Source organism: Manis pentadactyla, chromosome 10 (genome assembly GCF_030020395.1).
Source record: "Manis pentadactyla isolate mManPen7 chromosome 10, mManPen7.hap1, whole genome shotgun sequence".
Taxonomy (NCBI): Eukaryota; Metazoa; Chordata; class Mammalia; order Pholidota; family Manidae; genus Manis; species Manis pentadactyla.
Genome location: NC_080028.1, coordinates 72,361,672 through 72,372,184, shown reverse-complemented (window position 1 = coordinate 72,372,184; position 10,513 = coordinate 72,361,672). Strand labels below are relative to the sequence as shown.

The following is a 10,513-nucleotide window of genomic DNA, read 5'->3' as shown; positions in this document are numbered from 1 at the left end:
GGATTTCTTCCTTTCAAATCATTGACTGCCACCAACAATCGCAAGACACAAAGCATGCAGACAGTGGTATCTGTATCATTAGATGATTTGAGAGGCAGAAAAATATCCTCCCATTCAATAAATATTGGTCACATGCCCACTCCATACTAGGCACTATGCCAGGCATCAAGGCATAACAGTGAATTCATTTTATATGTGGTTCTTACCCTAATGCAGTTTTCCATCAGGTAGGGGAAACAGAAAAAAAAAATGTAATAAATTAAGTACATATAATTGTGGAAGTGCTATTAAGGAAAAGGCATGGTGCTAATATACAGAATGAAAGAGGTGAGTGTGGGTTTGGGGGAAGAGAGTCTGATGTTAGTTTGGGGTCTTCCAAGAAGCACTCACAAAGGACGATGTGAGGTAATGCAAATAATGAGTATTTTGGGCTGAGTTGTTCCCCACCCCACCCGAAATTAATATATTCAAGTCCTAACCCCAGACCCCATAGCTCAGATTGTGACAGTATTTGGAGATGAGGTCATTCAAAAGGTGGTTCAGTTAAAATGAGGGCATTAGGGTGTGCCTAGTCCAACCTGAATGCTGTCCATATAAGAAGAGATGCCATGTAAGGGATGGGCATGCCCAGAGGAAAGGCCCTATGAGGAGGCAGTGAGAAGGCAGCCATCTGCAAGCCAAGGAGAGAGGCCTCAGGAGACCCAAACCTGGGACCCCTTTGGCTTGTGCTTGCAGCCTACAGAACTGTGAGAAACAAATGTCAATTGTCTAGGCCGCATGGTCTATGGTCTTTGATTACGGCAGCCCTAGAACACTAATGCAGTGAGTTACCCCAGCAGCTACTGAGGCAGGATGAGCTGGGGAGGGACAAAGCAGGTGCTGCCTGTTCCCCATGCAGCACTTGTTCAGGTGGGCTGTATAACTGATGGAACAGTGTCCCCCAGAATTCTTGTCCACCTGGAAATAGGGTCCTTGCAAATGTAAATAGTGGATGATCTCAGTCTAAAAACAATCCTGTATTTAGAGCGGGCCTTAACTTTAATGACTGGTGTCTTCCTAAGAGAAAGAAGAGGACAATGTAGACAGACACACAGAGAAGAGGCCACGTCAAGATAGAGGCAGAGATTGGAGGGATGCAGCCACAAGCTGAGGAATGTCTGGGACCACCAGAAGCTGGAAGAGGCAAGGAAGATTTCTCCTCTAGAGCCTTCAGAGGGGGTACAGCCCCTTGATTTAAGACTGAAGACCTCCAGAACAATGGGAGAATAAGTTCCTGTTGTTTTATGCAACTCCATCTGTGGCAGTTTGTTACAGCCGCCACAACAAACTAATAGAGGGGAAGATGTGCCTCTGAACGGCCCATAGGACCATGAGGAAAGAAAGATAGGGACTTTGCCCAGCTTCCTCCTATGTGCTGTTTCCCTCTAGGAGACCGCGGCCCTGAATCCGTTTGCCTCCTGCTGCCACTTTGGCAACTATGTGTGATAGTGGGGTTTCATCCAGGTCTGAAAATTATCAGGGGAGCCAGACCCAGATCCAGGTAGGGGAAGTGGCTGAAGGCCCAGGACAAGGGCACTGAGGTCATCTGAGCAGGAGATACTATGTGTCCAGTATAGATACCTGACTCTTGTGGCTGTGGTGAGAATTAAATAAAAGAATATGTGCAATGGGTAAACACAAAATGCGGTCTGTCCGTACAATGGAATACTGTTTAACCTTAAGAAGGAAGGAAATTCTGATAACATGCTTCAGTGTGTCTTGTAGTTCAATCTTGAGGATATTACGCTAAGTGAAAGAAGCCAGTGCCAAAAAGATAAATAATGTATGATTCTTCTTGTATGAGGTTCCTAAAGTAATCAAATTCATAGAGTCAGAAAGTAGAATGGTGGTTGCCAGGGGCTGGCAGGAGGGAAGATTGGGGAGTGAGGGTTTAATGGGCATAGAGTTTTAGTTTGGAAAAATGGAGAATTCAGAGATGGATGGTGGTGATGACTGCTCAACAACGTGAATATACTGAATACCACTCAATTGTACATTTAAAAATGGCTAAGATGTCTTCAACGAACTGGAACAAATAGTTCAAAAATTCATATGGAAACACCAAAGACCCCGAATAGCCAAAGCAATCCTGAGAAGGAAGAGTTAAGTGGGGGGGATCTCGCTCCCCAACTTCAAGCTCTACTACAAAGCCACAGTAATCAAGACAGTTTGGTAATGGCACAAAAACAGAGCCACAGACCAGTGGAATAGAATAGAGACTCCAGACATTAACCCAAACATATATGGTCAATCAATATATGATGAATGAGCCATGGACATACAATGCGGAAATGACAGTCTCTTCAACAGATGTCCAGGGGTTGAAAGCTTTATCCCCCCGTAGAACTGCTGTCGGTTTTCCCTCATCCTGTGACTCACAGGACAGAGTGGACCGCCCCCGAGGGCTGAAAGGCTCTGGATCGGAGGCCCAGCACGGAGTCACGCCAAGACTCACCCCTGCCGCTGCCCCACCCGGTGACAGGTGGGGCCGCGAGGGCGACCAGGTCCCCGCCTCTTCGCGCTGCCTGCCGGGAGCCGGAGCCTCTTCCGGTTGCTCTGGGCCACGGAACTCCGACTCCCATCGACCCCCGGGAAACCGCAGCGGGGACGCGCGGGCTCTGTCGGAACGCGTAGTTCCGTCTTTGGCCGTGCTTCATAGCCGGAAGCGGGGACGAACGGGGCTGAGAACTACCGAGGTGAAGGTACGGGAGGCGGCGAGGGGTCAATCTGCGCGGTAGTGGGGTGGCCGGTGAGGCAGTCAGAGGTGCCTGGGTTGGGTGGAAGGACATCGGCTCGCACACACGAGGAGGGTTGAGCCGCCGCCGCCGCCGCCGCCTTTGTCGCGAGTGCGAAGTAGGGACTGGAGCTGCTGCCGCGGTGACGCCGGGGACTCTGTCGCTAGCCCTCAGCCCTTCTGTCTCCCACTTCCCCGGGTCAGCGCGGCCTGCTCCTCCCCGGCCCGTCGCCCCCGCCTCCATTTCCCGCCCTCTCTTCACCACACACACGGTCCCCCCGATCATGGATCCGGGCAGTGGCGGCGGCGGCGGCGGGGGCAGCAGCAGCGGGAGCAGCAGCGACTCAGCGCCCGACTGCTGGGACCAGGCGGACATGGAAGCCCCCGGGTCGGGCCCGTGCGGCGGCGAAGGCGGCCCCTTGGCGGCGGGGGCCGCCGAGGCCCAGCGTGAGCACCTCAGCGCGGCCTTCAGCCGGCAGCTCAACGTCAATGCCAAACCCTTTGTGCCCAACGTCCACGCCGCCGAGTTCGTGCCGTCCTTCCTGCGTGGCCCGGCCCAACCGGCGCCGGCGCCGGCGCCAACCACCACGGAGCCTGCAGTGGCGCGGGAGGCCCTTCGGGCAAAGGGGCCGGGACGCGGAAGCAGCCGAGCGGGAGGCCGGAGCCCACCTTGGTGGGGTGTGGGGACACGTCTGCGGTTCGCCTCGCAGGGCGGGGTACGCGCGGCCTCGGGGCCCGGCGGCACGTGGGGCGCTGACAGCGGCGCCGGGCGCGGGCAGCCCTGTGTGGGGCGGCCCGGGCGCGGCGGAGGGCCTGGAGGAGCGGTAGCTGCGTGTCGGCGACATGGGAGGGATCTAGAGCCCGTCCCTTCCCCGGGGGCCGCAGCTACCTACTAGAACTGAAAACCGTATGGGACGGAGAGGGCCCGCGGCCATCAGTACCATGAGGCCCAGACGTGGGACAACTGGAACCAGGAGGTGGGTGGGCGTTGAGCGAGCCAGACTCAAGGAGCTGGGAGGACGAGCGCCCGACTTTTCCTTCACCTTATGCCTAGGTGAGAGAGCGTTTCTTGCTCCAATTTCTATTATTGAAACTGTAATTAACGTTTTGGATATCTGGCACCGAAGTGTCCTGCAGGAATCCCAAGATGCATTGTAGTCTTGGGATCCCGCAGAAACTGTTGGCCATCACTTCAGAGGTCTTTCAGTTTTGTAAAGCATTGTGTAAGCTTGTAAAGTTAACAGTGTCAAAAGTAAGAGGTCCTCCCGTAATGTGTATAGGAAACTACATTGATTTGTGTTCTCTTTTTCTTAAGTGGTGCTTGTCTTCTTAGTGACACGTTTAGAATTTTAATTTCGTCAAAATCGGATAGCTTATTCAGGCTGTGTGGTATTGTAAGTCACTCTTTATGTTCACGTGTCAGTAATTAGCCTGTTCAGATACTTGGTATTATAGCTTACTAGTTGTCACGTGCCGTTCTGACCATAGCTAGTAGACTGTTTTGTGTGTTTTCAAGTCAGGTTTGGTCTTTAAAAAGCTTTCTGTATTTCGGGGCTGCTTAAGTGATAGGATGACATGCTTTCGGGTACTGATCTTGTGGGAATGTCAGATGTGTGAAGTTAACTATTCTCCCCTGTATGAAAAAGTGCTTATTTTACGAACTGTCAATATTGGCTTAAAGAGAGAAAGGAATGTACCTTCGTGAGCCAGGGTATTGGAGAACCATATCACAGATGTTCTTGGCAATTTGTGAGAATCGATTGTTGATTTCTCTTTGAAGTTCCACGTTGTATTTCCTAGATAAATGGACATCATAAAAGTCTCTGGGAGTTTAGCTTCTTCAGAAACTTGCCACAGTTTCTGTATTAGAGGCAGAGAGCTTGGAGAAGTACTTCTGTGAAGTAAGTACATATATGAGCACAGTTTGAATTTGGTTGTTTGATTTTCTTGATGTTTTGCCTTTTAACAAGGAAACTTAGTATTTATTTCTTTGCTTAGATCAAGCAGTTTGGCCTACTTAAATAAAGTTCACTTACCAGCCCCTAAAAGTGCCCGGTTCCCCATACCTTATCATGCAGATTCCTTTTATCCAGCCATTTTCTTGTTTCTTTTTTGGCCGTCCCTCCTCACTCTGGAGCCACCAGCACCACTCTGGCTAGACTTGGAACTCCATTTCCAGCTTGTCCATCCATCAGCCAGTGAGTCAGGAAGGGACAGCCATCCTCAGAGCAGTGATCTGGAGTAGACATTGTTGGGTGACTAGGTAGGTAGGTTGGGTGACTGTTAGGTAGAAGAGCTGTCTTTCCTCTTACTGGCATTTGCCAACTTGCTGGTTTATTCTTAATCCTTTTCTCTGTGACACTGTTAGAAGTGGAGATGTAAAAATATCTAAGGAAGCGGTTATAAGAGAAGTACTTTCTTTGTTACTTGGTGGTCAGTTTTTTTCAGTTATATCAAACTGTTTTGGTGTTACTGACTTTGTCAACTGCTTCTACAAAATGCCAGTTCATATTTTTAAAAGTGTCCTCCTTAGGGTTGTCTATTGGAAAAGAATGGTTTCTAAATTGAGGTCCAGAGAGATGTGGGACTGTTGGATTGCATGTTTGAACCCATAGAGGTCCATAAAGTACCACCATCATAGCAGAGAACTATGCCTGGAAGAAGCAAAGAAAAAAATTGGAACTTGCCCTTAGAAATTTACAAAGGGGGAGCCATAAAAGTTGCAAGTTTTTTTATAGTGAGGAAATAAACAGAAGGGGAGCATCTTTTCTTTGGTTGTTAAGCCCTTGTTGAGATTTGTTGTGGGTCCCTGTTTTTAAACTAGATAGGAGGAAGAGCTCTTGAAGGAGGAAGTCTAGAGGTAGAACACTGAATGACTTCCTAACTGTTCCTGTCTAGGATGAATATCTGTCATTTCTCCTGAAAACAGGCTAGTTGGGTTTTTCTGGTGGTTCCTTGAGCAGCCAGTTGCCATAAATGTTTTTGCACAGTGTCAGAAGGCTGCTGGGTGGTTATGCCTGTTTCCAGCCATCCCAAGTCAAAACTTGGGATTCCGTGTTGATCTTAGCTCTCAGAAAAAGTAATACAGGTTTCCAACGGAATGATTAAGTAGAATACAAATTAAGTGTAACCAAGTGTAATTCATTTAAGTTCAGTTCTCTACAGATCCAAGTAAATTGACTACGTGATGCTCTTTAAAGTAGAAGTCCTGAAATGAATGAAAATGTGGAAGACAAGGGTTGTGTGTAAGAGAACAAACATTTTCTATGCTAGAATGTACATATTTTACTTATTTTGAGTTTCAATTTGCACACAGTTCATTCTTTTTTATTGTTGAATGAGAAGTAAGTTTAGCGATTTAATTCAGGATTACTTGGTGTCTTAGTCCATTTGGGCTGCTGTGTAGTACAGTACCACAGACTAGGTAGCTTGTAAACAAAATTTTTATCCCTCACAGCTCAGGAGGCTGGAAGACCGCGATCAGGGTGCCACCCTGGTCAGATGAGGGCCTCCTTCCCTCTCTCAGATCAGATTGCTGACTTCTTGTTCTCACATGGTGGAAGGGGCAAGGGAGCTCCCTGGGGCCTCTTTTATAAAGGAGCTGTTTGTAAAATGCATTCTTGAGGGCTCTGCCGTTAGGACTTATGTCCTCCAAAAAAACCCCACCTAAGTCCAATACGTGAGGCATTAGAATTTCAACATATGAATTTTGGGGGGGACACAAACATTTCAGAGCATAGCACTTGGACTTGTAGAGCATCCAGGCTTCTGTAGTAATGGTGTGGTGTCCTTTCCACCACCGCACCCTTAGCATCTCTCAGAACTCTGCCAGTAAAAAATGAATATAGAATAAAAATAAAACCAGCGGTCCTCAGAGGAGGAACTATCTCCAAAACATAGCACATTGTATTATGGAACCTGAATTTTAAAGAGAAATGTTCTGTTTCATAGTACTTGGTTTTTGATGGGTGTCTTTTAATGGGGAAGGAATGTTCTTTTTTTTAGTGACAGAGATATAATTCACATATCACAGAATTCACTGTAGTGGTTTTTAGTATATTCACAAAGTTAATGCAACCGTCACTACTACGTGGTGGTTGCTTGTTAATCACTGAGTAGTCTCAAAAGTGACCTCTTCAGGGTCACCAGAGTAGAGTGCAGAATCTTACATAATTGCTTTGTTCAGAAGGCCTCTTAGGCTTTATTATGATTTTAAGTGATACCTGTTGACTGAGAGATAAGTTTAGACAGAAGATAGGTGAGGTTCTTGACTGGATTTTCCTTTTCCCATGAGACTGAAATCCCTGCAGTAACAAAGTCTTCAGTGGGACAGTAAGTAAAGTAGGCAGAGAAGGTGAGGGGAAAATACTGTTCCAGGAGTGTTATTTCTTTTCCTGCCTCGTTTTCTAGCTAGTTATTTCTTACCTTGACTTAACCAATTATTAGATTTGGGCTCTTATTTCCTGATTTTACATGCTTGCAATGGCTCCAGCGTGAGGATTTAGGGAGTAAGCGAAGGCATTACATGAACCAGTGCTTTCCTTGTGAGCAGCTATTTGAACTGGTAAGAAATTTTGATTGAGAATAGGCCCTCTTTGGAGCAGCTTTTATTTACTGCAGCTTTTGTACATGGCTTTCTTCTGTCCCTTGTTTTTCACCTTCTCTGGAATTGTACTGCAAGAAAAGATAGCGATTAAAATTTCTCAGGGCGAGTTAGGGAAGTAGAGTAGATGACAAGTTTTAAGTCTTGTTTTGTTTTTGTTTGCTGGGGAGGAAATGTCTTAAAGTGTTAAAATATTACTGTTTTTCTAGTCGAAGAGAAAGGAATGAAAAGGATTCGATAGTCTTTTGTGGTGAGTTAGCAGTATTAGAATGGAAGTTTTTGAGATGTAAGTCTGGTTTCTGCTCAGAATGATGTATAGCAATTAATGAACAAACATTCACGTGTTTACAGAATGCAGGATACTGTGCTGGGCACTTGAAGTGACACCACAAGATGAATTAATCGTAGTCCTGGAGTCTAGAAAGAAGTCAGACCCCCAGTTTACTCTAATGGAAGACATAACGTGGTTGAGAGGGTTTCAAAGCTGAGCAGAGGAGTTGTTCATAGGTGCCCTTGTGTAAATCATTTCAGTCTTGTTATACTAATCGTAAGCCTAGAGATACATTTTCTGGTACCTGTTCTTTGTTAATACCATAAGTGTCTTTTAAGTTCAGATATAATTCACATAAAATTTACATTTCTTGTGTTTCGGTATTTTATTTCAGCTTGCTAGGAAATTGCTAGAGTAGAGCATCAGTTACCTTTTTACGCAGCTTGTGAGTTACTGCCATTACGGCTGGTGTATCTATTGGGCATGTTAATTTAGAATTTCATCATTATATTCACAGTTCTTAAATTAACTGGGAAGCAAGAATATGGCCACTATTTGGAAGTTCTTGGTTATTCTGACATCCTAAGGACGCTTAAAAAGCTGTCATTTGTTGATTCATACCAAAGCTTCTTAAAAGTAGTGTCCTTGTTTTCAGTAGAGTTTAACAAAGCAGGCTAGGGTATTTTTTTCCTAAGTGACTTTGTTTTAGGAAATCTAGTTGTCACAGTACTCCAAGTTGAGCCAGTTCCCCATCATAATTCTGCTTACTAGGTGAGAGAAACAGTAAGGATTTTTTGAGCATCTTTCACCAGCCTAACCTAAGAGTGGTTACACCCAATCCAAACCACATTCCAAACAGGTAATTGTAAGCCACTGACCTTGAACAAAGCAGAAAGTGCATGCCTTAGAATGTTGTTGGGGCAATCTCTGGGTTGACCGTTTCTGTAGAACCACAGTGGGCCACTGTACTACTCAGTGGTGTGTCCAGTTCCTTTGGATGGTTGGTTTTGGTTGCAAGGTAAGTGTATTTCTGTTCCCTTTGTACCTTAATGGGGCTGTCTGCAAAGTATTTTAAGTTCACCTACAATTTTTTTTGAAGTAAATAGGATATACATTATAAATAAACCTGTTTTAGGGTTGTTTGAAAAACATAGTGGATCTTAGTTACTCTACAGAAAGCCCACTCAGGTGGATGTGTGTCATTGCTTTTAGTGAATGAATAGTTCGTAGAATGTTAGGGCTGGAAGTGACCCTGGCAGTAGTACAGTCTTATCAGATAAAGAAACTGAAGCCTACAGATAGTGACTCCAATTCAGCAACAGTGGAGTCTGGAATCTGTTTGCCAACTGCTAGCTTAGTGCCCTTTCAATTACACCGTGCTGTTGACCGGGGAGAAGGGCATCCCTGGGGCTAACATCTTGACCACCAACCAGCATGGATTTCCTGAGAGAGGCCCTAGAATTTGCCTTTCTTGTGTTTATTCTTCAAAAGTTTTGTTAATATGGGGCTTTGAAAAGCTTGTAATGGTAAACTTATTGAGCAGTTACTTGCTTCATATGCTTTTATCTTCACAACAATCTTTTGAGGTTATGTTGAGCCCTTTTATAGATAAGAAAATTAAGGCTCAGAAAAGCTAAATAAATGAGGTGACATCTCCTAGTAAGTGGAGGAGCCAGGGTTAGACTCTACGTCTGATTTCAAAGTTTATTCTAGTAATAATAACTCAGCTAGTCTTCTCCCTGTGATTTGCTATGAAAAGGTCTTTTTGGCTGAGACACTTTTTCAGCAACTGAGTCCGTGAGATTGTGGCCTATGGCACCGCCTCCCTGTTCTGTCTCAGTAGTAGCAGGGTGACGTTGTGATAAGTAGGCAATGCTCTACTTTGAAATCACTTCTTCCTACATTTTAGGAAATAATGTGAGATAATTTGAAACAGTTCTGTTCACCGCTATAGCATTGTACCTTTTTATTTTGAGAGCATAGGTAGTTAAGGCAAAACCATGGACATTTCATGTGTTGTGTGGGCGTTTGGTTGTGATGTCTGCCTTTACTGGTTTTCAGTATTGTCTGTGGGAGAAAAATACCTCAGGCAGGCGGATTTGGTTGGGAGTGTATGGTCATCTGGGTGCTAGAGAATTTTTAGTTTCTTATGCAAATTGTACTTCAGCATCTCTTCAGTATTGTTTCTCTAACCCCTTCTTGGAAAACTGACACATACAAAGTTGTTTTTAGTCTATCGAACCCTGATGGAAATGCAGTAAATATATAGGTGGACTGCTACAGATGGTGAGAAAACTGAAGTGATAAGACTCTAAGGAACTAGTGACCTCTGAAAACCAAAAGAAACGGCTGCAGTCCAGGCACAGTGAATTACATACTTACTCGGTACGTACACCGTTTCAGCCTGTGGAGACTTTACAGGAGATGGGAAAAGGCTCTGTATTTCAGAAAACCACACTCATTCTGGAAGTTTCTAATGTCTTAGGGAACGAAAACTGAGATCTGTGTGTGGGTGTGCTTACAGCTGCAAGAAGGGTCCTACCCTAGAGGAGCTCAGAAGAGCCATCATAAGCTGGGTAATGGGGTGGGTGGGGGGTGGGATAAAAGTGGAAAGATTTGTACTACAATTGAGGAGATTCCTTAAGAGGATCTAGAACTGTGCACTTATGGCTCTTTAAATTAATTAAAACTAAATGTTTCAATTAAAAATTCAGTTTCTTGGTCATAGCCACCTTTCAAGTGCTTAATAGCCACAACGTGGCTAAGTGACAGTCATATCACAGCACAGAAACAGAACATTTCCATCATTGCAGAAGCTTGTATTGGACAGAATTTTGTCACAATGTTTCTCACTTCAAGGTAGCGT

General features: G+C 45.3%; 1 pseudogene; it reads left to right on the top strand.

The window, feature by feature from the left end:
* The first annotated feature begins 2,952 nt into the window (after window positions 1-2,952).
* LOC130679366 (eukaryotic peptide chain release factor GTP-binding subunit ERF3A-like) lies at window positions 2,953-3,530 on the top strand (annotated as a pseudogene).
* The last annotated feature ends 6,983 nt before the right edge of the window (window positions 3,531-10,513 follow it).